The 25944-nt window shown below is 41.0% G+C and overlaps 1 long non-coding RNA gene and 1 pseudogene across 2 annotated transcripts; both read left to right on the top strand.

Moving 5' to 3' along the window:
• The first annotated feature begins 6580 nt into the window (after nt 1-6580).
• Nucleotides 6581-7505, top strand: LOC122220665 (annotated as a pseudogene).
• A 572-nt stretch (nt 7506-8077) lies between these two features.
• Nucleotides 8078-24817, top strand: LOC122219775. 2 transcript variants are annotated; one of them, XR_006202538.1, is made up of 4 exons: nt 8078-8588; nt 23132-23365; nt 24105-24198; nt 24586-24817. It is a non-coding gene; the product is annotated as an uncharacterized LOC122219775 (long non-coding RNA). The 2 variants fall into 2 exon arrangements; XR_006202539.1 differs by lacking the exon at nt 8078-8588 and adding an exon at nt 11297-11464.
• The last annotated feature ends 1127 nt before the right edge of the window (nt 24818-25944 follow it).

The following is a 25944-nucleotide window of genomic DNA, read 5'->3' as shown; positions in this document are numbered from 1 at the left end:
CAGAGCCTGGAACCTACTTCAGATTCTGTGTCTCCCTCTCTCTCTGCCCCTCCTTGACTCATGCTCTGTTTGTCTCTCTCTGTCAAAAATAAATAAACATTGGGGTGCCTGGGTGGCTCAGTCAGTTGAGTGTCCGACTTCAGCTCAGGTCATGATCTCGCTGTCTGTGAGTTCGAGCCCCACATCGGGTTCTGTTCTGACAACTGAGAGCCTGGAGCCTGCTTCCAATTCTGTGTCTCCCTCTCTCTGTCCCTCTCCCCCTCACGTTCTGTCTCTTTCTCTCAAAAATAAATAAACATTTAAAAAAATTAAAAAAAGAAAGTGGTCCAGGTTCATTTTTCTGCATGTCGCTGTCTAGTTTTCCCAGCACCACTTGCTGAAGAGACTGTCTTTATTCCATTGGATATTCTTTCCTGCTTTGTCAAAGATTAGTTGGCCATATATTTGCGGGTCCATTTTCTGGGTTCTCTATTCTGTTCCATTGATCTGAGTGTCTGTTCTTGTGCCAATACCATACTGCCTTGATGATTACAGGTTTGTAATACAGCTTGAAGTCCGGGATTGTGATGCCTCCTGCTTTGGTCTTCTTTTTCAAGATTGCTTTGGCTATTCAGGGTCTTTCCTGATTCCATACAAATTTTAGTATTGTTTGTTCTAGCTCTGTGAAGAATGCTGGTGTTATTTTAGTAGGGATTGCATTGAATATGTAGATTGCTTTGGGGAGTATTGACATTTTAACAATATTTGTTCTATCCAAGGATCATAGAATCTTTTTCCATTTTTTTTGTGTCTTCTTCAATTTTTTTCATAAGCTTTCTATAGTTTATAGATTCAGTGTATAGGTTGCAATAAAAATTTTAATAAAAATATATGATTTGCAATAGCAACCGAAATATAAAGTACTTGAGAATAAATTTAACAATAGGTGTACAGGCCCTTTGTAGATAAAATGATAAGGCTTTACTGAAAGATATTAAAGAAAATCGAAATTAATGGAGAGAGATACTGTGCACTTAGAAGAACGACCTGATATTGTAAAGATGTCCGTTCTCTCCATGACCTCAGTGTGGGGCCAAGGGGGATGATAAGAGTCCTCTATGCCCAGTCCTGGTACAGTCTCACCCATCTGCCCATCTCAGGAGCAGACTGAGTGGGACAGCCCTTGGTGGGCCTTTACTCCTCCCCAGAGATTTCCTCCTGCAAGCTGAGGAGTTTTTCTTACCTTGCAAATCACATTCCTGAATCCCTCATCCCTTTCTCCCCCTGCTTCCCTTTCTGGCTTGTCTCGCCCTTTGCAGATCTCTCCACAGATGGCAAGGTGGGCTGTAAAGTTAACCTTGATTATGTCTAAAAGATGTCAACCCTTCACACACCCCCCATCCTACCCCAGCAAATTCTTGTGTTCGCCTTCCTGGAAGGTGTGTTACTTAGCCCCTCACCCTTGCACGTATTCTGCCTCTGTTACCCTCTCCCACAAAATTTGTTGTCACTGCTTTGGTCCTCAGCCCCCTTGGTCTCAGAGTAGGGTGACAATCCAGCAGTTCTGTGACTCTACTAAAAACCACTGGTTTGTACGTTTTAATTTTGTTAATGTTTATTCATTTTTTTAGAGAGAGAGAGACAGACGAACATAGTGCAAGTGGAGGAGGGGCAGAGAGAGAGGGAGACACAGAATCTGAAGCAGGTTCCAGGCTCTGAGCTGTCAGCACAGAGCCCGACGCGGGGCTGGAACTCACAAACTGTGAGATCATGAACTGAGCCTAAGTCGGACGCTTAATTGGCTGAGCCACCTAGGCACCCCTGATTTGTACATTTTAAAAGGTGAATTTTATTTCTCCAAACTATTATGAAAAGCTTTAATAGGCCATTCGGCTTTCAAGTACAATTCATTCAACATTTTTGAAGTGCCCACTCATACCATGTATACTCTGCTAGGCTTTGAAGAAGGAGACACACACAGTCTCTTTCCTATCAGAGCTACAAGTTGGGGAGTAAAGGGGAGACAGACAACAAAATATTAGCATATGGTAGAAGGAAGACAAGTGCTGTTGGATCACCTTTCTCAGAAGTGAGGAGTTGGAGAAAGATTTCCAGGGGAAGCTCTCATCTCAGCTGTGTGAGCAGCGAGATAAAATAAGCACGCAGAAAAAGTAGCTTCCATCTTGAAGGAGTGGAGTTGTGGTTACAGGCCAGGAGCTGAGGTCCCAAAGGATGGGTCGAGCTTTGTGGGTCTGAGAGGACCCAGCCAGAGGTGATTGATTTCCCCTAAAGTTATTCTCCCTTTATCCCAGGGTTTTATTTGGTAACACAACCAAGGCATAGATAGATACCGGTCCTGTGAGGTAGAGACCCACTCATCACCACAGAGTAAGTCATGGCAAGGAGTAGGCCTGTGGTCTATTCTGGAGAAGGAGGGCTCCAGTTTTTCCCACAGTGTCCCGGCACTGCGGTGACTCCCAGATCCTCGTCTACAGTCTCTAGGGGAAAGGGTGCAGAGAAGCTCTCCAGGGGCCTCCACAAGCTCACCTTCCGGGAACACAGCAGAAGAGGAGCCCTATTCCAGGCCACTTGCCCCAAATCCACAAGTGACAATCATGGGTGTTTCTTCAGGCACCAAGATTTGAGTAGCCCACGGGAGAAGAACATAACTACCATTAGGTCTGAGGTGCACTATCAGCCTTTTGTTCCCCAGGGAAAGAAGTATTTGGAGCAGGAGAAAAACCACTAATATTGTCGAGGCTGTGTAGGAAGTGAAGCCCAAGATGGCATGAAGACCGGGCAATTCAAGGTGTGCCAGGGCACGGGGCGTACTTTCACATTTTGTACCGCACGAATGCATTACACAATAAGATGAAAAGAAAATGAGAAAAACGAAATATGCCTCCCTGTCAGATTGGTACTCCCATACATTATTGGTACTTCTTTTCTAGAAGTTTAGGAAACTTGAAAGTGCCAACATCTCTTTTTGTTTTTCTTAATGTTTATTTATTTTTGAGGGGTGGGGGAGACACAGAATCCGAAGCAGGCTCCAGGCTCCGAGCTGTAAGCACAGAGTCCGATGCGGGGCTCGAACCCACAAACCGTGAGATCATGACCTGAGCCGAAGTTGGACGCTTAACCGACCGAGCCACCAGGTGCCCCAGTACTGACACCTCTTAAAGTAATATTCCAATTTAAGAATTTGGTTTAAGGAAATAATAAAAAATGCGCACAAAAATTTACAAAAGTACAGTGCTGTAAACAACCAAAGTTTCCACTAGTGGATAATTACTAAACAGAAGATGACAAAACTATGATGCAAATTTATTTTACAAATATTGATAATAACACATATATACATATATATGTGTGTGTGTATGTATGTATACACACACACACACACACACACACACACACATACATATAGTATACTTATCAGGGACAGTGTGCCTTCTATGTGTGCTGCTGCTGGTGATTCAATCCTGAGCCCTAACTCACCTAGCCCTGCCCTCAGGGAACTTAGAGTCAATTGAAGAGACTCACCTTAAACACACAGCCATACCATTCAGTGTACAACTGTAAAATGAGATGAACTCTAAGGAAGAAAAGCATTTGAGAACATGTGGAACATCATGCAGCCACTGCGAGTAGTGATTCTGGAGACTCTACAGTAACAAGTGTGGCATAAAAACAAATGATACATTTTTGGGAATGCAAGCTGGTGCAGCCACTCCGGAAAACAGTATGGAGGTTCCTCAAAAAAACTAAAAATAGAACTACCCTACGACCCTGCAATTTTACTACTAGGCATTTATCCACAGGATAGAGGTGGGCTGTTTTGAAGGGACACATGCACCCCCATGTTGATAGCAGCACTTTCAACAATAGGCAAAGTATGGAAAGAGCCCAAATATCCATCGATGGATGAATGGATAAATAAAATGTGATATACACACACACACACACACACACACACACACACACACACACACACACAATGGAGTATGACTCAGCAATGAAAAAGAATGAAATCTTGCCATTTGCAACTGCGTGAATGGAACTGGAGGGTATTATGCTAAGTGAAATTAGTCAAAGAAAGACAAAAATCATATGACTTCACTCATATGAGGACTTTAAGAGACAAAACAGATGAACATAAGGGAAGGGAAATAAAATAATATAAAAAACAGGGAGGGGGACAAAACAGAAGAGACTCATAAATATGGAGAACAAACTGAGGGTTACGAGAGGGGTTGTGGGAGGGGGGATGGGCTAAATGGGTCAGGGGCACTAAGGAATCTACTCCTGAAATCATTGTTGCACTATATGCTAACTAATTTGGACGTAAATTTTAGAAAATAAAAAATAAAATTAAAAAAATTAAAAAAATAAATGATACATTTTAAAAGACCTTCAACCTTGGTTCAAATCACTTGTCACTGTTACAAGTGACAGTGATATCTTACGGGAAGTGTTGCAAGAAAAGAATTTCATTGACATGAAGTCTTTCAGTGCAGCTTAGGTACAGGTTATAGGTACAGGTACAAGTATGGGTACAGGTACAGATATAGGTACAGACAGTATGTATCAAGTACTATCAAGTACAATGGGCCAACATTTGGCCAAGGGGAAGAAGCTTTTCCAAAATTATTTTTGGCATGCTCTGTTTCTAGTTAAAGTGTAACTACCATTTTATTTTATGTTTTTAATTTATTTTTTAAAGTTTATGTATTTTTGAGAGAGGGGAGGGGCAGAGAGAGAGAGAGAGAGAGAGAGAGAGAGAGAGAGAATCCCAAGCAGGCTCCGCACTGTCAGCCAGAGCCCGATGTGGGGCTTGATTCATGAACCGTGAGATCATGACCTGAGCCGAAATCAAGAGTCTGACACTCAACCAAGCCACCCAGGCACCCCTCATTTTATTATTTATTTATTTACTTTTCCGTTTCATTTTAAAAAGTGGGATAAAATCAGGCAGCCTCTGGGATAGGCTATTTCTAACTCCAGAAATTATAACCTACAATTGAAGGCTTTGATGATAGGCTTTTTATGAAAGGAAATTGCATTTGTCAAGACTATTTGTTATAGCAAATTGTGTTCGTTTACTTCATGTTGAAACTATATTTGTTATGTGAAATTACATTTGTACATTCACCTTATATTGATAGCCTCCTGTTTGAGACCTTGCTGATTTTGTTACAATTAATCAAATCTGCATATTATCTTGCCAAGTTAGATTCCAAATCTAGAGTATCCCTCCTTGTTAGTTATTCAAGTAAAAAAAAAAAAAGGTATTATAGCACATTTGCTTTCAGAAACACATCACTTCATCTGGATCCTCCACAAAGGAGAGCATTTATGATTTAAGGTGAGTGAAGAAGTCTGCCTCCCCTGGGGGGACTTGTATATACACTACATTCAAAATTGCGTTTTGGAAAAAAGAGGATGCATAAGAAAAAGAGTGAGGAAAAATAATCAAAATGCAAAACTTTTCACTACATTTTCAAATGTCATGTAACATGGCTATAATACCTAGGTATGAAAAATTCTTTTAAAAAGATTTCCCTGAGACTGAGAATTAAATCTGCCCCCCAGGCCCCCCAAGGATCCACTGAAATGTTGAGATGTTTCTGTGGACACAAAGATTGGATGGGGAACATTGGAAAATTCCTGTTTGCATTTTTCTACCCAAAAACTAATAGAGATTTTTAGTCCACGTGGTAACTATTTCTCCGGTGACTTTCCAGTTCTCAAAAAGATAAGAGAGCTCCTGACATTAACTACAAACAGATGGCTGGATTCTCTCTGGCCATCTCATCTTTCTCCCTACTCTCCCAGACTATCCAAACACAGCTAACAGCACAGGTTTGGAAGAGGAGGGGAAATGAGATTGGGGATGAGAATGCCCACGGGACATTGGGCATGAGGGAATCTTCAGAGGCCAGGCATCATCCAGGTTTCACCTCACACTGCTACGGGAATGTTCTTTTTAACCATGTGTCCGGATCACAGAATTCCACTACTATAAACCGTATTCAATGAACGTTCTAGAGAGTTTCTCATAAAGGAAATTTTCATATCCAGACTGGGAAATAACTGGTCACTTAAGTAGGCCAGAGGTTGGGTTAGATGAAAGAAATGTGGCTTTCTATATTTTACTGTCATTTCTTTGATGGGAAATGCAAGTTGGTCAATAAAAAGGGAGTGAATGCATACAATCCCTCCCTGGAGATACGAAGACCTCCCTCTCCAGTCTCCAGTCCCCATTGCCAAAGAGGCATCACTCACCCTCCATCTGCAGGGGTAAGCCTCCCAAGAGACAGCCACTCCCTGAGTAAGGTCCATTATCACACTGAAAAGCAATGTCAACGATCCAGGGAAGATACACCCTTTAGATCTAAGGAATCATCTTCTTTTCTTTGGTCAGTGCTCCTCAGAAAAAATTAGTCATAAAAGAAAAAAAAAAAAAAGGTGCTACTACCCTTAATAACATTTTGCTTCATTTTTTATCTAGAATACAAATTCAGTGTAAGAAGCGCTCCCATCAGTAACTGCTTCTTTGGAAAGGCAACAGTTAGTGGTCTCCCTCCCCCTGGATTTTGAAATGTGTTAACTGATTAGCTTGGGCCTGGGAGATGCCAAGAATCATCAACACCCAAGGGCCTGGAAGTTGTAAGACGCTGCAGCTGAGTGTATCTGGAAGCCTATGCCTGAGTCCTGACAGTAGGGAAGAAAGGCCCTGGAAGAGTTTTATGGAAGAAATTTGATTCTTGCTTATAGAGAAGAAGTGGAACAAGAAGCAGATAATATTTTGAAGGATGCTGAGATCAGCGATTCCCTGTGGTTGATGATCCATTTGGGGCTACAACACACAGTGATCTCATTCTGAGAGCAACAAAACTGGGAATCTCTCATCGAGTTATTCAAAATGCTCTCATAATAGATGCTTAGGCTGCTGTTTTGTAGTTAGGTTTACAGTTGTATAAATTGGGAGAGCCAGGTTCTATCGTTTCCCGGACAGGCACTTGGACACTGGAAAGCTTTTTTGACAAAGTGAAGAACAGACAAAATGGCACACATGCGTCGTGCTTACTAGATATTGAAATAAAGGAGTAGTCTTTGGAACATCTAATCGAAGGAAGACTTACAAACCTCCTTGGTGTATGAATGAAAATCAAGCAGCCCAGCAACTTCCGGAGATTGTTCAGAATCAAAGAATATGAGAAGAATCAGCAGCCACCAAGGAGACACTGTGTTAGCTTAGCCAGGGTTGGAGCTAAGGACCAGAAAATTGCAGCCAGCACTTGCAGCAAACATGCGCTATGAACTTGGAAGGACCATTTCACTCCTTACTTATCACAGGAGACAACATGCGTCTGTTGGAGATGGAGATGCTAAGCCTGTTTTCCATACGGGAAAACGGCCCAGAATCCCCAAGCATTGATGGGCTCCGAACATTGACATTTTCTATTGTTAGATGGTTGATTTCAGTCATACATGCCTGTACACGTGTTTGTATAACACACTGAACAGTTCTTTTGGTTTATTTAATAAGTTTAAAACAAATGACCAAGAAGAAAGATGTTGACTCAACAACTAAAACAAAACAAAACAAAAAGAGAATACTTTTTAAAAAAAATTTTTTAACGTTTATTTATTTGAGACAGAGAGAGACAGAGCATGAATGGGGGAGGGTCAGAGAGGGAGACACAGAATGTGAAACAGGCTCCAGGCTCTGAGCTGTCAGCACAGAGCCCGACGCGGGGCTCGAACTCAGGGACTGTGAGATCATGACCTGAGCCGAAGTCTGCCGCTTAACCGACTGAGCCACCCAGGCGCCCCAAGAGAATACTTTTTTACAGCATGGAGCCAGGGGCCCTGTGTGGGACGCTGGGCACACAGCAGTGAACAGGACAGACATGGTCCCTGCCTTTTTTGAAGTACTCACCCCAGTGAGGAGTACAGATAGACGAGCAGATAAGAGAGGCAATGACAAAAATTAAGAGATCACAGATGTGATATACTCAGCACAGCATGTACAATGGTACGCATTTTCTTCCCTTTGGATGCCGGAATCTTGAGAGCAGTAAGTGCAATGTAAAACGCATTCACCTTGAGAATTGTATTTAGCTTTTTGATGTTTTCCAAATCTAGTGAGCCCTTGGCTAATTAAAAAGAGGCTTCCCTTCTTCAAAGAAAAATTCATATCTGATCTTATATTTGCTTTATAAAGAAGCCCTTCCCTATGTTTTTCTGCCACCACGGCTTAAATGGTCCAGTGTGCTGCCCATGCCCGCGTGGCCAGACGTCTCCAGGGCAAATCCGGCTACAAAGCGTTTTTTAATTTCTCAGAAGTGCAATGTGCTCCCTCACATCCGGGCCTTCCCATTTAAAGCTTAAAATGATTTTTTCTCCCTTCCCTTCCTTCCTCTTTCAAAATGAGGAGCTCTCCGTCTGACAGCCGCCGCGCCGCCACCCCGGAGGCCAGCCCCGCTCAGCCTATGGAGCTGGCCAGGCTCGGCAACGTGCTGGGTGGGACCGGCTCCCGGGGACAGTGCACGCAGGTGCGCGTGGAGGTCACGGATCGCAGGAGCAGTTCCACCCTCCACAAGGTGAGAGGCCTTGGGCGCGAGGGCCAAGTGCTCACCCTGTCAGAGCGAGAGGCTGCGCTGAACTTGTGGCTGGGTCCTGGATGTCTGGGAGGACCACTTGGCCCACAAGGGTGGTTTGCGATTAATAAAGCGTTTATAGTGTTTAAAAAGGCGGGGGGAGGGGACGCCTGGGTGGCTTAGTCGGTTGAGCGTCTGACTTTAGCTCAGGTCATGATCTCACAGTTTGTGAGTTCGAGCCCTGCGTCAGGCTTTGTGCTGATAGCTCAGAACCTGGAACCTGCTTCGGATTCCGTGTGTCCCTCTCTCTCTGCCCCTCCCCTGCTCACACTCTGTCTATCTCTCTCTCTCTCTCAAAAAATAAATGAACATTGAAAAAAAATTAAAAAAAAAACAAGAAATAAGTAGAAAACCACATAGCACAGCCATAGTGAACCTGACGGAATCACCACCCTCTTATTCAACACTAACTATTTGTCCTGTTTTTTTTTTTAAATAAGTAAAATACTACAGACTCAGTTGATGCCCGTGTGTACTCCTTCCAGACAGCCCTCCTCTCTCCTCAGAGGTAACCTCTAGCCTGAATGTGATGATTGCCAGGCCCGCAAATTATTTTGTACCATTACTGTATTTTTATGGGTCTGTGAGAACATACAGCATTTTAACGTGTTCAAACTGGATTTACTTAGTTGCTAACACATTACAGTTTAGTTTCATCTTCACATCACATTTTATGTACAAATGATTTCAAAACTTTTTTGATCACAGGTTTTCATTTTCACGTGAAACATAACAGAGGATTGAGCAAGGTCTTGCTGGAGACGTTTCAGTGCAAATATTTTTTTTGCATTCTGTGGCAATTGTAAAATATCACAGAAAGGAAACACAAGTTTCTTTTTTAAGATAATCTGGTGGATAGGTTTCAACAAGAAACCCATAAATATGGTTTTGCCAAAGTCCAAACAGGCTGTACGTGCCTTGAGCATTTTTCTTGAACTGGTTGGGGCCAGAATTTATTTTGCTATATTTGAATAGATGATATAATTGCATGATTAAAAATTTAAGAGAGGCAAAGGATGTATGTTAAAAGTCTACCAACCACTTCATCCCTCACCACACACTTCCCATATCTGAAGGCAATGAATGTTTTTAATTTCCAAACTATTTAAGTGGGAGTGTGTATTAAATGGGAGGGCATTTAAATGGGACACTCTAGGTGTCCCTGTGCAGCTTGCCTGCTTTTTCCTATCAACCTTATATTTTTGAGATTTATATATTTTGAAACATGTCGACCCAGATGACTCATTTTATCTGTTCCATAACAGTGCTGTCCAGTAGAACTTTCTGCAATGATGGAAATGTTCTATATCTGCACTGTCCAATATGGTACCACTACTGAGCACTTGAAGCATCTGAATGCAGCTAATGTGATTGAGGAACTGAATTCAAACTTTGAAATTTAAAACATAGAATTCATTTGAATCAATTTAAATTTATAATTTTTAAATTTAAATGTAAAGAGTCCCATGTGGCTTGTGGCTACCATATTGAACAGCACAGCAGTATAATATTCAATTTTACAAATATATCACAGATCATGTATCATTGTTTCACTTATGGATATTAAAGTTATTTCCACCTTATTGGGGCGCCTGAGTGGCTCAGTCAGTTGAGCGTTCGACTTTGGCTCAGGTCACCATCTCACGATCCATGAGTTTGAGCCCTGCATTGGGCTCTGTGCTGACAGCTCAGAGCCTGGAGCCTGCTCCGGATTCTGTGTCTCCCTCTCTCTGCCCCTCCCCCACTCATGCTCTGTCTCTCTCTCTCTCTCTCTCTCTCAAAAATAAATAAACTTTAAAAAAATGGCATAAACCACGTAGACCTATCAGACATTTATTACAAAAAATAATTTCCACCTTATTGCTATATAAAATAATGCTGCAATAAACATACTTCTGTATAACTTCTTGTGCAAATGTGGGAGAATTTGGGTGTAAGTCTATATATAAGTGGAGGGGCACCTGGGTGGCTCAGTCCACTAAGTGTCCAACTGCAGCTCAGTTCATGATCTCATGGTTTGTGAGTTCGAGCTCTGTGCTGATGGCTCAGAGCCTGCAGCCTGCTTTGGATTCTGTGTGTGTCTCTCTCTGCCCCTCCTCTGCTCGAGCTCTGTCTCTCTCTCTCAAAAGTAAATAAACATTTTTTTAAAAGTGTATAAATGATATTGTGTTATCACCTCCACTAGAAATTGCCAAATGGTCTCCACATTGGTTTTTCCAGTTTACTCTCTGACCCAATGTAAGAGGGTCCTTATTGCCCCATAGTCTCACATTTGATATTGCCAGACTTATCTTTGCCAATCTGATGGATGTGAAGTGTTATCTTGTTATTTTCATTGGCAGTTTTTGTTTCTTCTTCTTTGAGGAATTGTCTTTTGTCCTGTCTTCACTTTTTCTGTGGGGTTTATTGTCTTTTTCATATTGATTTGTGGAAGCTCTCTATAAATTCTAGATAGTAATTCTTCTTGGTTATATGCCTATATATGACGTCTACATTAATGCACCTTTTATTATTAATTTTTGGAATAGAAATATATTCACATGTATTTCAAAAGGCACACAAAGATAACCAGGGTTCTTCAAAAAGTTAAATATAGAATTACCATATGACTAAAAAAGATTCTCTCCTTGACCAAACTCTAGCCAGGTGTCTCTAAACCCTTTCAATCTAGACCTATAAAGACTTAAACAAATGCTAACATCGTTTCTAACAGCTCAAGACCACATCCTTGCAATGACCCTTGACCCCCTTAAAGCACCTGCCTGAGAAAACTTAAGGCTGCAGAAGAATTTACTGTTTGTTCCAGCCGATGCCTGAAGGTAGGGCCCCTGTCTCTCAGCCTCTTTGGGAGGGTAGAAGCCTAACCTGGATAAGCACCAGTTAATAAACCCAAATGGATTTCACAGGGACCAACTCCCCCGCTTCCTGCTTTTTGTAATTTTTCACTTCCCTGACTCTACAAAGTTGCCCCTCACCCCCCTCCCTATTCCCTCATTCTCCCTTTAAAATGCCCAGTTACCTCTGTACGAATCAAAGTTGAGTTTCATGCATGTGGGACTCTTTTCTCTACTGCAGTAGTATCTTACTGACTAAAATCTGTCCTTACCACTTTAAGTAGCGCCCAGCTTTGTTTATTCTTGATATGAGCCAGCAATTTTACCCAAGAAATAAAAGCATATGTACACACAGAAAGCTGTACAAGAATGTTTATAGCAGCAATTTTTCTAATAGCCAAAAAGGTGGAAACAGCCCAAGTGTCCATCAACTGATGAATGGATAAGCACGTTATGATACATACATAGAATGGAATAGTAAGTATGCAGCCATAAAAAAAGGAATGTAGTACAGATACATGCAACTTTGATGAACGCTGAATTATGCTAAGTCTAAGAAACCAGATACAAAAGGTCAAATTGTGTGATTCCTTTTTATACAATATATATATAGGCAAATCCATAGAGACAGAATGCAAAATAAACTTACAAAAGGTGGTGGAGGGGTGCCCTCTGGCTGTCTCAGTCAGTCGAATGTCTGGCTCTTGATTTTGGCTCAGGTCACAATCTCAGGGTTTGCAAGATCCAAAAACACTGTGTAGGGCTATGTGCTGACAGCTCTCTCTGCCTCTCCCTTACTCGTGTGTGCATGTGCGTGCTCTCTCTCTCTTTCTCTCTCTCTCTCAAAATAAATAAATAAACTTAAAACAAAAAACAGAGTAGAGGTTACAGGGTGATGAAGTCAAGGGGAATGTGATTACTTAATGGACAGGAAGCGTGTTTATGGGGTGATGAAAAATCTTTGAAATTAGAGAAAGGTAGTGGTTACATTAACATTGTGAATATACTAAATACCACTAAACTGTACACTTGAAAATGATTAACTGTATGCTATTTGAATTTCACTTTTTAAAAAAAAAGTAACCAATAAAAAGTCTCCCTCATTATCCTATTGCTTGGCTACTCTGTAAACCCTTCTCAGAGGTAACCAATGTTTTGTTGTTAATTTGTTTTTCAAAACTCCACGTATAATGACTTTTATTTCTTTTTTTTTAAAGATTTATTTTTAAGTGATCTCTACACCCAAAGTGGGGCTTGAACTAACAACCCCAAGATCAGGAGTCACATGCTCTTTCAACTGAGCCAGCCAGGCGCCCCAGAAGTTTTAAATTTTAACATAGACAAATTTATCAATTTTTTCCCTTTGGACTTGTGCTTTTCAAGTATCTTATGCAGAAATTCTATCTTATCCCAATATTCTACTGCCCTACATTTTTCTCTGAAAGTTTAAAATTTTTGCTTTATGCATTTAGGACTTTAATCCAGTTGGGCCTCCTTTCTCTGTATGAAATGAGATAGAAATCTAGTTTTATTTTATTTTATTTTATTTTATTTTATTTTAAGAAAGAGTGCATAAGTGAGTGAGGGGCAGAGAGAGAGAGAGAGAGAAAGAGAGAGAAGCAGGGCTCACTCAAAGTGGGGTTCATGCTCACCCGATGCGGGACTTGAACTCATGAACCGTGAGATCATGACCTGAGCTGAAGTCAGATGCTTAACTGACTGAACCACCTAGGTGCCCCTTTATTTTATTTTTTCATATGGAAAACCAATTGTCTCAGTGCATTTTATCGAATACTCAATCCCATCCCAGAACAAGGACAACTTACCTATGTCAGTATTAGATGTCCATACATATGCATAATTATTGTTAAGCTTTCTTTTCTGCTCCATTGCCCTATGAGTTTATCCCTGTATCAGTACCCAACTATTTTAATTACTAAATAATTGCCATAATTCTTTTTTAGTGTTTATTTATTATTTATTTATTTTTAAAATTTATTAATTTAGTTTGAGAGAGAGAGAGCTGAAGAGGTACAGAGAAAGGGAGGGAGAGAGAATCCCAACCAGGCTCTGTGCCATCAGCACAGAGCCTGATGCGGGACTTGATCTCACAACCAGAGATCGTGACCGGAGCTGAAATCAAGAATCCCATGCTTAACGAACTACGCCACCCAGGCGCCCCGCCATAATTCTTGATATATGGTAAGGCACATATCTTGTGATATCTAGTTGTTCTTGGCTCTTTGTTCATCCATATAAATTTTGGAATCAGCTTGTGACATCCAGAAAAACTATTACTAGGGATTTTTATTAGAATTGCATTAGATTTACAGATTACTTTGGGGAAAGTTGACACTATTGTAATATTAAGTCTTCTCATCCAAAAACATGGTATGACTTTCTGTTTATTTAGGTCTGCTTTAGCACATTTCAATAAAATGATATAATTTTTCTCAGAAATTTCTTGAACATTTTTGTTTGATTTATCCCTAGTTACTTTCAAATCTTTATTGTATTGTAAAGGGCTTTTATAAAATTATATTTTCTTACTAATCTGCCACTTGTATAAAGAAAACCAGTTTTTTTGCTTATTAATCTCCTATCCAGTAACATTTCTAAGGTTTCCTATCAATTCTAATAGTGTGTTGGGTTTTCTATGTAGACAATAAAATCCCTATAAATAATACAATAATATTTATGGGGTTTCCCCCCTTTTTAATTGTGAGGTTAGCAGTACACACACAGCTGGGTTAGATTTACACACACACACACACACACACACACACACACACACACACACAGCTGGGCTAGATTTACAAAAATCTTGTTTAGGATTTTCCCAACTATGTTAGTGAGATTAGCCTATAGTTTTCCTATCTTATACTGTCTTTGTCTAATGTTAACAAAGTTATATTGAGCATTATAAAATAATTTGAAAATGTACTCTCTTTTTTCTCTTCCCTGGGAAAGTGTATGCTGTTTTTGTTTTAATGTTGGTTATAACCCTGTATCCAAGTAATAATCTCATGGAGTGTTTTTTCTACCTTCAAATAATTTGTACAAAACAGTGAGCCCCTTGGCCCCACACTCTTTAATTTTTTTTTCTTTTTTAATAATCTCTATGCCCAAGGTGGGGCTTGAACTCGTTAGTCAGAGATCAAGAGTCACATGCTCTACCCGCTGAGCTAGCTAGGCGCCCTAATTAAAAAAAAAAATATTTTTAAGGCCCAGGGCGCCTGGTTGGCTCAGTTAATTAACCGTCAGACTCTTGATTTCACTTCAGGTCATGAGCTCACAGTCGTGGGATCAAGCCCCGAGTCAGGCTCCACGCTGAGTGTGGAGCCTGCTTGAGATTCATTCTCTCTCTCTCTCTCTCTCTCTCTCTCAATCCTTCTTTCTCTCTGCCCCTCCCCCACTCTCACACACACACTCTCTCTCTCAAAATAAATAAACATTAAAAAAAATTTTAAGTCTCCTCACTCTTTTACTGGGCTAATTTCTATTCATCCTTCAGTTTTCACCGTGAACTTCATATCCTCAGGAAGCTCTTTACTGCGTCACATGAGATTAGCTGTCCCTGTTCCATATCCCTCATAGCACATTTTATTTGTTCTATCATAACTCACTTCACATTTCATTGTAATGTTTCATTAAATGTTAATATTTTCAGCTGGGCCACAAGCTGCTTGAAGGCAGGGACCCTGTGCTTCGCACACTGATGGCACAAAGTTGACCATCAATATTTGTTGACTGATTAAGTGAATGAGTAAAAGAAATAGCCAGAAAATGGGACTTGAATCAAGTTATTCTTGGATATGGGCAAATTTGAGCTCCCTGCGAAGGCCTTCTGCTTCAGAACAAGTAAAAGAACTAAGAAAGACCACGGTACCAGCTATGGAAGCAGAGGCCTATGGAAGGAGGTGGATGCCCCACCCTGGTCCCTCTGTGCAGAAGCCCAGTATAAAAAAAGTGATGGGGACAGAGATGTGTCAGCACCAGGGACCGCATCATCGCTGGAGTTCTGTTAGAATCCTGGGCATTCATTGTGCCACCTGAGAGCCAAGTGCTATGTAGGGTTATGGGGAAGACCCTGGAGGTACTCTCACAGACAAGAAGCTGGGGCTTGGACAGAGCTAGACTTCTCTTAATAGGAGGAGGAGTCCCTCAAAATATCAGTTTAAATTATATATATAATATATATAAAACGTATAAGTTATATATATATATTATATATAACTTATACGTTTTATATATATTATATATATAATTTAAACTGATACATATATATATATAATTTAAACTGATATATATAGATATAGATAGATCAGATATCTGATATATATATATACACACATATATATTCACACACACACACATATATATATACGTATATATATATATCTGATAACTGATCTATCTTGTACTGTGTGACAAAATTGTATCCAGGCCTGAGAAATTAAATTATACTTTCAGAATTACCAAATCCTGTCAAGACAGGCATGTTTCAATGGCTTCTGTGGGGCCCTAGGGAAACTTGCCTAACATGTCCTCACCCCTCTGACTCATGCTCAGTGACTATCATGTTTATTCTGCATCTGTACCTCAGTAGTAAGAAGTTCCTTGGACAGAGGTATGAGAAATCTACTCACTGGAAAGACATGATATCCTGGGTATTCTAGCTGATCTGTCTCACATGACTTTGACTAATATCAGGTAGACCTTTGAGCTTCAATAACTGTAAATACACTGGCCAACAGATCTTTAGGCTTGCAGGGAGGTTCATCAGGCCCTGATCCTATATTGTGGCTGATCCTATATTGTGGTTTGTTCATTCATTCAGTAAACCTTCATGAACACCTACTGTGTGGGATACAATTGTTGGGTCAGTTCCTGGTATCTACCTAGAGAGGTATTTCCATGTGGCCCAGAAATTTTGATCTATAGAATAGATTTGAAGACTGATGGCTTAGACTTGCTATTTGCCAAATTTCCTTTTTATTGTTTCAAAGCAGAAGAGGGGGATGAAGGGAGCAGGTGCTTGAGGGGGCTTATTTTAAGTGTGTACGTTGATTAAATTGTTGAGTGAGGTCACCATCACCTAACATCTCTTCCTGCATAAAACTCAGAGAAACCTCAGGACTAGCCCTACATCTGAGTATCCTCTGGTGCCTGGCCCTGACTCTTTTCTGAGTTGTATGGCTACAGGGCCAGATCAAAGCCATGTTGGTATTTTTAACTGCTATGCCCAGACTTTCTGCTTTTTCACCATGGAGGCATTTAACTCCGTTACCCGTTGAATCAGCTGACATGTATCTAAGAGACTTCAGCCTCACACAAGACTTGGAGGGCAAGATATCATAGTAAAGTAAAAGCATGTGCTCTGTAGACAAAGCTTGGGTTCAAATCCAACCTCCAGCATTTACTTCTCTAGGCCTCAAGGAAAAATAGAGTTAATAAGAGTCTAACCAGTTTTGGTTAGGATACACTCAGCTGCAACTGACAGAAAACTCAACTAACAGTGTAGATATTAACTCATTTCATATTACAAAAAGGTCTGGAGGTAGGTGGCTGGTAAACACCTTAAACTATGTCATCCAAGACCTAGGCTTTCCTCATCCTGCTCCATCATGCTTGGTATGCCGGCTCCTTGGGCCCTCTGTGATTCTCCACTGATACTCTTTGCACACGGGAAACTTTGCTCCTAGAATTCACACATCATTTTGGAAATATTATTGCTTGGGAGGGAGGGGTGGGCAGGGAACAGTGGTCCTCTGGCAGTTTCGATTGTTATTCCCAATTCTCTGCCTCCCCTTTATTTAAGTATACTTCCATGCCTTTTGCTATGTGACTTTCCTTGGGCCAATAGAATGCCATAGAACATGATACAAACATATACTTTAAATGTGCTTTTGTGATTTGACTTTGCTTCTTACACTCCTGTGATGTGTTAAGAGAAGAGAAAATTCCAGACATGCACTGCCCCTCCAGCTTGGGTCCCAGATTAAATAACTGAACATAACCAGAAGTCTGAAGCCCTACTACTCCCTGTCAAGCCCAACTTGGATAAGTCAAACCATAGCCAACTTCTACCACCAAAAGCATGAAAATAGGTGGTTTTTGTTATAAGCCATTGAGATCTTGGAGTTGTTTGTTACACAACAAAAACTGACTATTGCAGTCCATTTTGAGGGTCCCACCAATGTCTAAGCTCCTTAATAGGATCAATTATCTTATACTACAACTCAGAATGTGAGGAGAAATAGTTTATCTATAAGCAATGTGGTCTTTCTTACAAACTGCATCCACTGGGTGGCATTAAAAGCTGTAGTTGTTCCAGTGCAATACCACAGAATAAACAGGCTGTTCAGATATTTTTAAATCTATCTAGGTAAAAATGCTCAGAGTCTCAGATTTCTCAGAGGTCTTGCCTCTTCCCAGGCTTTTTTCCAAGTAGCTGTGAGAGTGCATGGAGAGAGAGAAGAGGCTTAAGTGATCTCGTCGGGAATGGGTGTATGAGGAGATTCGGGGTCCTTGTGCTCTCAATGTGTCCTTTGGCTCCTCTGGTTTGTTGGCCAATATGCACTTGGTCATTCTCCCCCTGCTGGCCTTTGGCTAAAGTCAGTACTTACAGTATCTCACATGTCTTTCTTTCTTTTTTTTTTTTAAGTTTATTTATTTTTGAAAGAGAGAGAGCATGAGTGGAGGAGGAGCAAAGAGAGAGGAGACAGAGAATCCCAAGCAGGCTCTGTGCTGTCAGCACAGAGCCCAATGTGGGGCTCAAACTCATGAACTGCCAGATCATGACCTGAGCCAAAATCAGGGGTCAGACACTTAATGGGCTGAGCCACCCAGGTGCCCCCTCACATGTCTTTCTTGACTAGGTCTGACTTCAACCTCCCCCTAGCTCTGCAAAGCCCAGTGGACCCCTTGAATTTTGACATGTCCTCCATCCAGGCTCTGACCCAAACTACATGCCTCTGTTTCCTGTTTGGATCTTCCTGCCATACCATTCTCCATGGCATGCCCATGGCTCTCAACTGAATACTCATCACTGGAGGACTAGAAGTACAAACTAGACCCTATCTCTCTGACAGTTTACCCTGATTTGTCCATTTATCTACATTGGGCACAAGTTTGTGCCAACTTCAATGATTTCTTCTCTTTTCTGGATATTTCTGAAGCCATTCCCACAAAAGCAAGTTAAGCCTCTTTGATTCTTATCTCACTCTCACCTTCTAGCTATCTTCTTCAATGTCCAAGAAAGGAAAGGGCAGGCTTCTCTTTTATTCCTTCGATATCATACCCTTGGCTTCCTGGCCCACTTCCTAAGTCCCACTTCAGAAGACAGAAGTTCATTCTGGAAACAATCCTTTGATATAGGTGTTATCATCATCGTCATGAGTAGATGGGGAAATCAGAGACAATAGACTAAATTACCCCTACTTTGGTGGAGATTTGAATCTAGTTTTGGATCTTGATCTTGTTAAATGGGAGCTAAGTGAATATAGAAAATTATCTCTCTCACAGAGTCCAGTTTTCAAGCCTATTGTTTTGCTGGAAAAAAACTATTTTGAATTTCAATAATGCATATTAGCTCTTTTCTTCTTAGTATTCCTCCTGAAACAATCTTAATCTCCTCACAAACAGATTGATGCCATAACCAAATAAGAAGGAGGTCATTTCCTTGCTAAGTGCAAAGGGAAAAACACATTAATAGTTTCTAAGGATCTAAGTCAATGGCAAAACTAGAGCTAGAATTCTCCCTACTCTGAAGTCCAGGGAATTTTTGGCTAGTCCTTTGTGGTCATGCACACGTGTCAGTGTGTGTATGCATGTGTGTGAGTATGTGTGCATATGCGTGACAATGTTGAGAAAAATCAGGTCTTCAATTATTCTTTTAAAGAGGTTTTCTTATGTCATGAGTCGTTGGCTTTTAAAGCCCCAAAGAAAAAATTTGACTCATTTGTAATCGGTGTTGTATTATCATTCTTTCTTGAGATAAAACCAGAACCCTTGTTTTCTGTGATGAGCATAGGGATGGGGATTACAGAAAATATAGGGTAATAGGTTACTATTTTAAAAGTCTAGTATCTCTAGGATCTAAGTCAATGCCAATGGAGAGAAGAGAGGGCAGTGATGGTCCTGACCAACTACCACTGAGCTGTCTAGCCCTTTCGCTTTTCTTCGACCTCCTTGAGTCATAACTCTGGCTCCAATAACTTACGAATGCAGCAAAATGAAGCCAAGATATTTTTGAGCTTTAACCATATGCCCAGCAGTATGTTATGTACTTTCATATACATTACCTCTTTTATTCTCAAGGCAATCCTTCAGGATAGGTATTAACATTCTCGCTTTTCAATGATGAGGGAGCACAGACTGAAAGAGGTTGAATAACTTCTCCAAAGCCCCACAGCTAAACCATGAAAGAGGTGGGATTCAAGCCCTGTCTGCTATGGTTACTAATCTCACCTCCTTTCCTTATATTAAGGTACTTCTTGAGAGAATGTACCAGCACCACATGAGGAGGATTCTGTAAAGATGAGTATTTTCCTTCTTGCAGGAGTTTATTTTTAAAATGTTTTTCTTTCTTGCAGGAGTTTATTTTTAAAATGTAACCTGGCTTTATGGTGGTAGAGCAGTCTCAGAACTGTTTGTATCAATTTGCCATTTAAGTTTAAAGTAAAAGACTGGTTAATGATAACAATGAATCATAAAACCTTCAGAAGGAAAGGAGGTTTTGTGGACCATTTGTGTGTGTGTGTGTGTGTGTGTGTGTGTGTGTGTGTGTGTGTGGCAGTTTTAAGTTACTTGTTTTTAAAGTCAGTACTTTTTAATGGAAACAACTTGACCAAAAATCTGTCACAGAATTTTGAGACCCATTAAAACAAAATTTTAATGAGAAAAAAAAAACCCAAAAAACTTATGTTGGCTTCATTTATTTATTAAAATTTTTTTTTTGATGTTTATTTATTTTTGAGACAGAGCCCAAGCAGGCGAGGGACAGAGAGAGAGGGAGACACAGAATCGAAGCAGGCTCCAGGTTCTGAGTTGTCAGCACAGAACCCAACGTGGGGCTCAAACCCACGAACTGGGAGATCATGACCTGAGCTGAAGTCAGACGCTTAACCGACTGAGCCACCCAGGCACCCCAACCTGGCTTTAAAGGCATCAGGGGTGCCTGGATGGCTCACTTGGTTGAGCGTCCGACTTCAGCTCAGGTCATGGTCTCACTACTCATGAGTTCGAGCCCCAGTCAGGTTCTGTGCTGACAGCTCAGAGCCTGGAGACTGCTTTGGATTCTGTGTCTCCCTCTCTCTGCCCCTCCCCCACTCATGCTCGCACTCTCTCTCTCTCTCTCTCTCTCTCAAAAATAAATAAACATTAAGAAAAAATAAACCAAAGGCATCAGATCGGGGCGCCTGAGTGGCTTAGTCAGTTGAACACCTGACTCTTGATTTTGGCTCAGGTCATGATCCTGGGGTCATGGGATCGAGGCCCAAGTTGGCTCCACACTGAATGTAGAGACTGCTTAAGATTCTCTGTCTCTTCCTCTGCCCTTCTTCCCTGCTTGAGTTCTCTCTCTCTAAAATAAAAATAAATAAGGGCACCTGGGTGGCTCAGTCAATTAAGCATCTGCCTTTGTCTCAAGTCATGATCTCATGGTTTGTGAGATCTGGCTCTGCGCTGACCCCCCGTGAGCCTGCTTGGGATTCTCTCTCTGCCCGCCTCTCTCTGCCCTTCCCCCAATCACATATGCAAGCTCTCTCTCTCTCTCTCTCAGAATAAATAAACTTAAAAAATAAAATATAAGTAAGTAAGTAAATAAATAAAATACAGGCATCAGATTTAAGCCACTGCCAAAAAATATCACAAGTGGAAGAGGCCCCAGCTCCCTTGCCATGGGTTAAAGGGAGCTCATACTGGGATCCGTAAAAAGCCACCCAATCTGAAGGTAGTGTTTGGGGGCATTTCCCACTCTTGTCTTTAAGTTTAGGTTTTTGAAACCAACGGTGAGTAAAGGAGAAAATGCCTAAGCTCAAATCTTTTTTAGAGATTTTATAAAAATTCCAAGGACACCTGGGTGGCTCAGTCAATTGAGCATCCGACTCTTGATTTCGGCTCAAGTCATGATCTCAAGCCTCATGTCGGGCAATGTGCTGACAGTGCAGAACCTACTTGGGATTCTCTCTCGCCTTCTCTCTCTGCTCCTCCCTCCCTCCCCTCCTACTCTAAAAATAAAGAAACTTAAAAAAATTCTAAAATGCATATTTTTCTTCCAGACCAGTATATGCTTTTTCTTTAACTCTTTTTGCCATTTTCTTTAGCTCTTTTTGAGCACAGTCTCCATGTCATGACATCTTGATGGGTAGAGGCAGTCCCTCAAACATCAAGAACCCGAAGTTCTTCTGGTTCAGTCTGGTGACCTATCGACGCATAACAAACTGCACCAAAACTCGATGTCTTAAAACAGTCGCCGCTTTACTGTTTCTCACAACACATGGGTCAGGAATTCTGGCAGGTCGTAGCTGGCTTCTGATTCATGTGATGCCCGCTGGCGCTGGAATGGCCCCGAGGGCTTCTTCACTCACAGGTCTTGAGCCTCAGCTGGCAAGGCTCAAGTGGCCAGGGGATGACTGCAATTGCTCAACTGGTGTCATACATCTGAAGCCTCAGTTCTCATTGTTGCTGGCTTCCTCAGTTCTTTGTTGTGAAATCTCAGGTCCTCTCCCTCTCTGTGTGGCCTTTCCACACAGTCACTCCAGCAGGGTAGAAAGACTTCTTACCTGGAGACTCAAAGTTCCCAGGAGAGCAAAAATGAAAACTACCAGGGTTTCTTTAGGCTTAGGCTCAGAACTGGCTCATAGTCCCATCCACTGTAGCCTATTGGCTACACAAGGTTGTGAATACTGCAAGGCATCCATTAGGGGTCACCGATACAGCAGACCACCATAGGTCTCAACCTATATCAGCCAGTCCTGCAGAAAGTTCTCTTCCCTATTTGTTTTGTTTTAATTTTTTTAAAGTTTATTTATTTTTATTATTAATTTTTGAGAAAGAGAGAGAGAGAGAGAGTGCAAGCCAGGAGGGCAGAGATAGAGGGAGAGAGAATCCCAAGCAGTCTCCGAGCTCTCAGGGCGGAGCCCAAGGAGGGGCTTGAAATCACAAACTGTGAGATCATGACCTGAGCCGAAACCAAGAGTTAGATGCTTAACTGACTGAGCCACCCAGGCGCCCCTCTTCCCTGTTTGTTTGTTTGGTTTTTTTTCTAGATGAGCCCACAAGAGGCCTTACATGTGTTTGTAAATATCAGCTGTAGCCTTCATGAAGTATCTGCCGTGTTCCTCCTCTCCTATTCTGATTCAACACTCATAGTTCTCAAAGCTGCTTAAGGAAGCTTTGCTGTTACCGGAACTGATATCCTACAGAAGAAGCCATCAGCCAGTCCTCAGATTACCACATTAACGTGTGACAAACTGGGACAATAGGCCCCACAGCAGTAGGACTTGTGTCTGGAGTCCCCGATATCTCTCAGGAAACAGCTCCTTCTACTGATGAGCCTGGATCTATTAACCACTGGCACTCACACTTGTACTAGGGCCCGGGGTGGTGGTGAGCAGACATCACATCCTCCTTTTCTCTTTCTCGTAGATACAAAGCAAAAAGCCAATCAATGCTCTCAAGCTTCTAAAGCAATAAAGGCAGGAAGTTGAAGGGGAAGACTGTCTTCACCAGCCAGGCAAGATGCCCTGTCACTCAAATAACTTTGTGACAATCTCTTTCTGAGAAGTTACCAATGTGGAGTTTTCCCAGTTGATTAGAAGTAAAATGTCACATTGTCTGTGATAAAATAGCAGGTTATAAAAGGACACAGAAGGAATTCTGGTAAGGCATTCTTTTTTTTTTTTAATTTTTTTTTTTCAACGTTTTTTATTTATTTTTGGGACAGAGAGAGACAGAGCATGAACGGGGGAGGGGCAAGGCATTCTTTTTAATGACCGAAATCACACAGTGAGGAGAATAGAAAAGGAGACAGAAGCAACAAAATGTTGGAAATTGGAAAGCTGCAAGGCAAATGGTAACTAATTTAGTAGATTAGAGAAAGCTGGGGAAAACCGAGCAGCAACCACATTTACATCAAAGAAGCTGCAAAAGGAATTAGTGACACAAATCACCTCTGGAGGTGAGTATGGGGCTGAAAACAGAACGTTTAGCTGGAAGTCTACTTAAGAAGCAGCTGAACCCCAAATACCCCTCCTCTGACAGCAGGTATATGACTTCTCCTCCCAAACTAGCAGAAGTCTGAGCATTTATATCCCAGAAGGTACCAATTAAAGAGTTTCTAGACTGGAGGACACCAGATGGCGAGGGTGTCATTCTAAAATGGGAGGATTGGGGTGCCTGGGCGGCTCAGTCGGTTAAGCGTCCAACTTTGGCTCGACTCAGGTCATGATCTCACAGTTTGTGAGTTCAAGCCCATGTTGGGCTCTGTGCTGACAGCTCAGAGCCTGGAGCCTGTTTCTGATTCTGTCTCCCTCTCTCTCTGCCCCTCCCCCACTTGTGCTCTGTCTCTGTGTCTCAAAAAATAAATAAGTAAATGTTTAAATTTTTTTTTTTTAAAAAGGGAATTTCATTCAGAAGAAGGATAGACTACTTAACGTATTTGAAGAAATTGAGAAGAAATATGCACTGGGGGATATTTGAACATTGAATTCATGGTAAGAAGGTAGAAATAATTCACAAAAAGGCAATTATTAGGTCAAGGGGAAATGAGAGGTTATGAAGCAAGTAATGTTTGTGCAGTGGTAATAGGTTAACAGTGAATATCCATTTAACCAAAATGAACTATGTTGGACTGACCCGGGGATGAGAAATGGGCAGATAAGGCCCAGTAGGGGGTGGGTGTCATTTTCGATAACAAGCCCTGTTGAAGTATTTAAACTGTGTGCATGAATGACTTTGATAAAATATAATAATATTATGAAATTAATACCAAAATAAACATAAAGACAGGAACTCTAAACAGGAAAGGAGATGAAAGCAGGGATCAGTGGCCTGTTCTTTGTAAAAAGTCTCATAAAATTATTCGACTTTTTGTTTTTCAGCGTCTTCATTGAAAACTTTTTATGGAAGCATGTAACTTGCGTACCCAAAGGGTACATATCATAAACATACAACTTGATATTTTTCACAAAAATGAACACAGCCTTGTAACTACCTTCCAGAGAAAGACATGGAAGATTCCAGAATATTCCCTCATGGGATGGCTTCATCTACCCCCTTCCGATCGCTACCCACAAGGGTAATCCTTTTCCGTTTCTAACGTGTAGATTCATGTTGACCGTTTTGTATTTTATATAAATGGAGTCATACAGTATGTCACCTTTTGTGTTTGATTTCTCTCATTCAACATTACGTCGATGAGATTCATCTGCGTTGTTGCGTGGCCCTGTAGTTCACTCCCCTGTCCCTTTGTGACAATATAACACAATTTATCCATTCTACTGTTAATGGCATCTGTCTAGTTTCGAATATGGAGCTACTACGAGGAGTGCTACTATGAACATTTTAGTAAATGTTTTTGGTAGACATTGTATACACACTCTTGTGGGCGGTATTTTTGGATACCGCCTGACAATTTTCCAAAGTAGTTGTACCGATTTTACCTTTACATCAATAGTGTGTGAGTGTCCCAGTTGCTCCACATCCTTGCCAACACTTGCTGTCATTAATCTTTTTCATTTGAGTCCTTCTGGGGATATGTCGTGGCATCATGTTGTGGCTTTAATTAGAATTTCTCTGACAACTAATGAAGTTGAGTACTTTTTCATAAGTTTATTGGCCATTGAATATCAGCTTTCATGAAATGTCCCTCCAAGTTGTTTGCTCAGTTTTGTATTGTGTATTTCTGTCTTTTTCCAACTGATTTGTAGAAATTCTTCATCTATTTTCATATTGGTCTTCTGTTGCCTGTATGTATTATGAATATTTTCTCTCACTCTATTGGTTACCTATTTTCTTTTTGAACTATGTTGCACAAATAAAAGCAAGATCCGAATTATATGCCCCCTACAAGAAACACATCAAATATAAATCCATATCTGAGTTAAAAATAAAAGTATGCAAAAAGATATACATGCAAACACTAATCAAAAGAAAGAAGAGGGACTATATTAATACCAGACAAATTAGACTTCACAGTAAGGAATATTACCACGGATAAAGAGGGACCTAACAATAAAGGAATCAATTCATAACAGTCCTAAAATTTCATGCATTGAACACAGCCTCAAAACACATATAGCAAAACTTCTAGAAGTGAAAAACAAAATAGATAAATCCACAGTTACAGTTGGAGACTTCAACATTCCTGTCTCAGTAATTGATAAGACAACCAGACAGAAAATTAGCAAAGATGTAAAGACCTGAACCCACCATCAACAAATTTGACCTAATTGACGTTT

Source organism: Panthera leo, chromosome B2, assembly GCF_018350215.1.
Source record: "Panthera leo isolate Ple1 chromosome B2, P.leo_Ple1_pat1.1, whole genome shotgun sequence".
NCBI classification, from domain to species: domain Eukaryota; kingdom Metazoa; phylum Chordata; class Mammalia; order Carnivora; family Felidae; genus Panthera; species Panthera leo.
The sequence above is the reverse complement of the archived record's forward strand: the minus strand, read 5'-3'. Positions and strand labels throughout refer to the sequence as shown.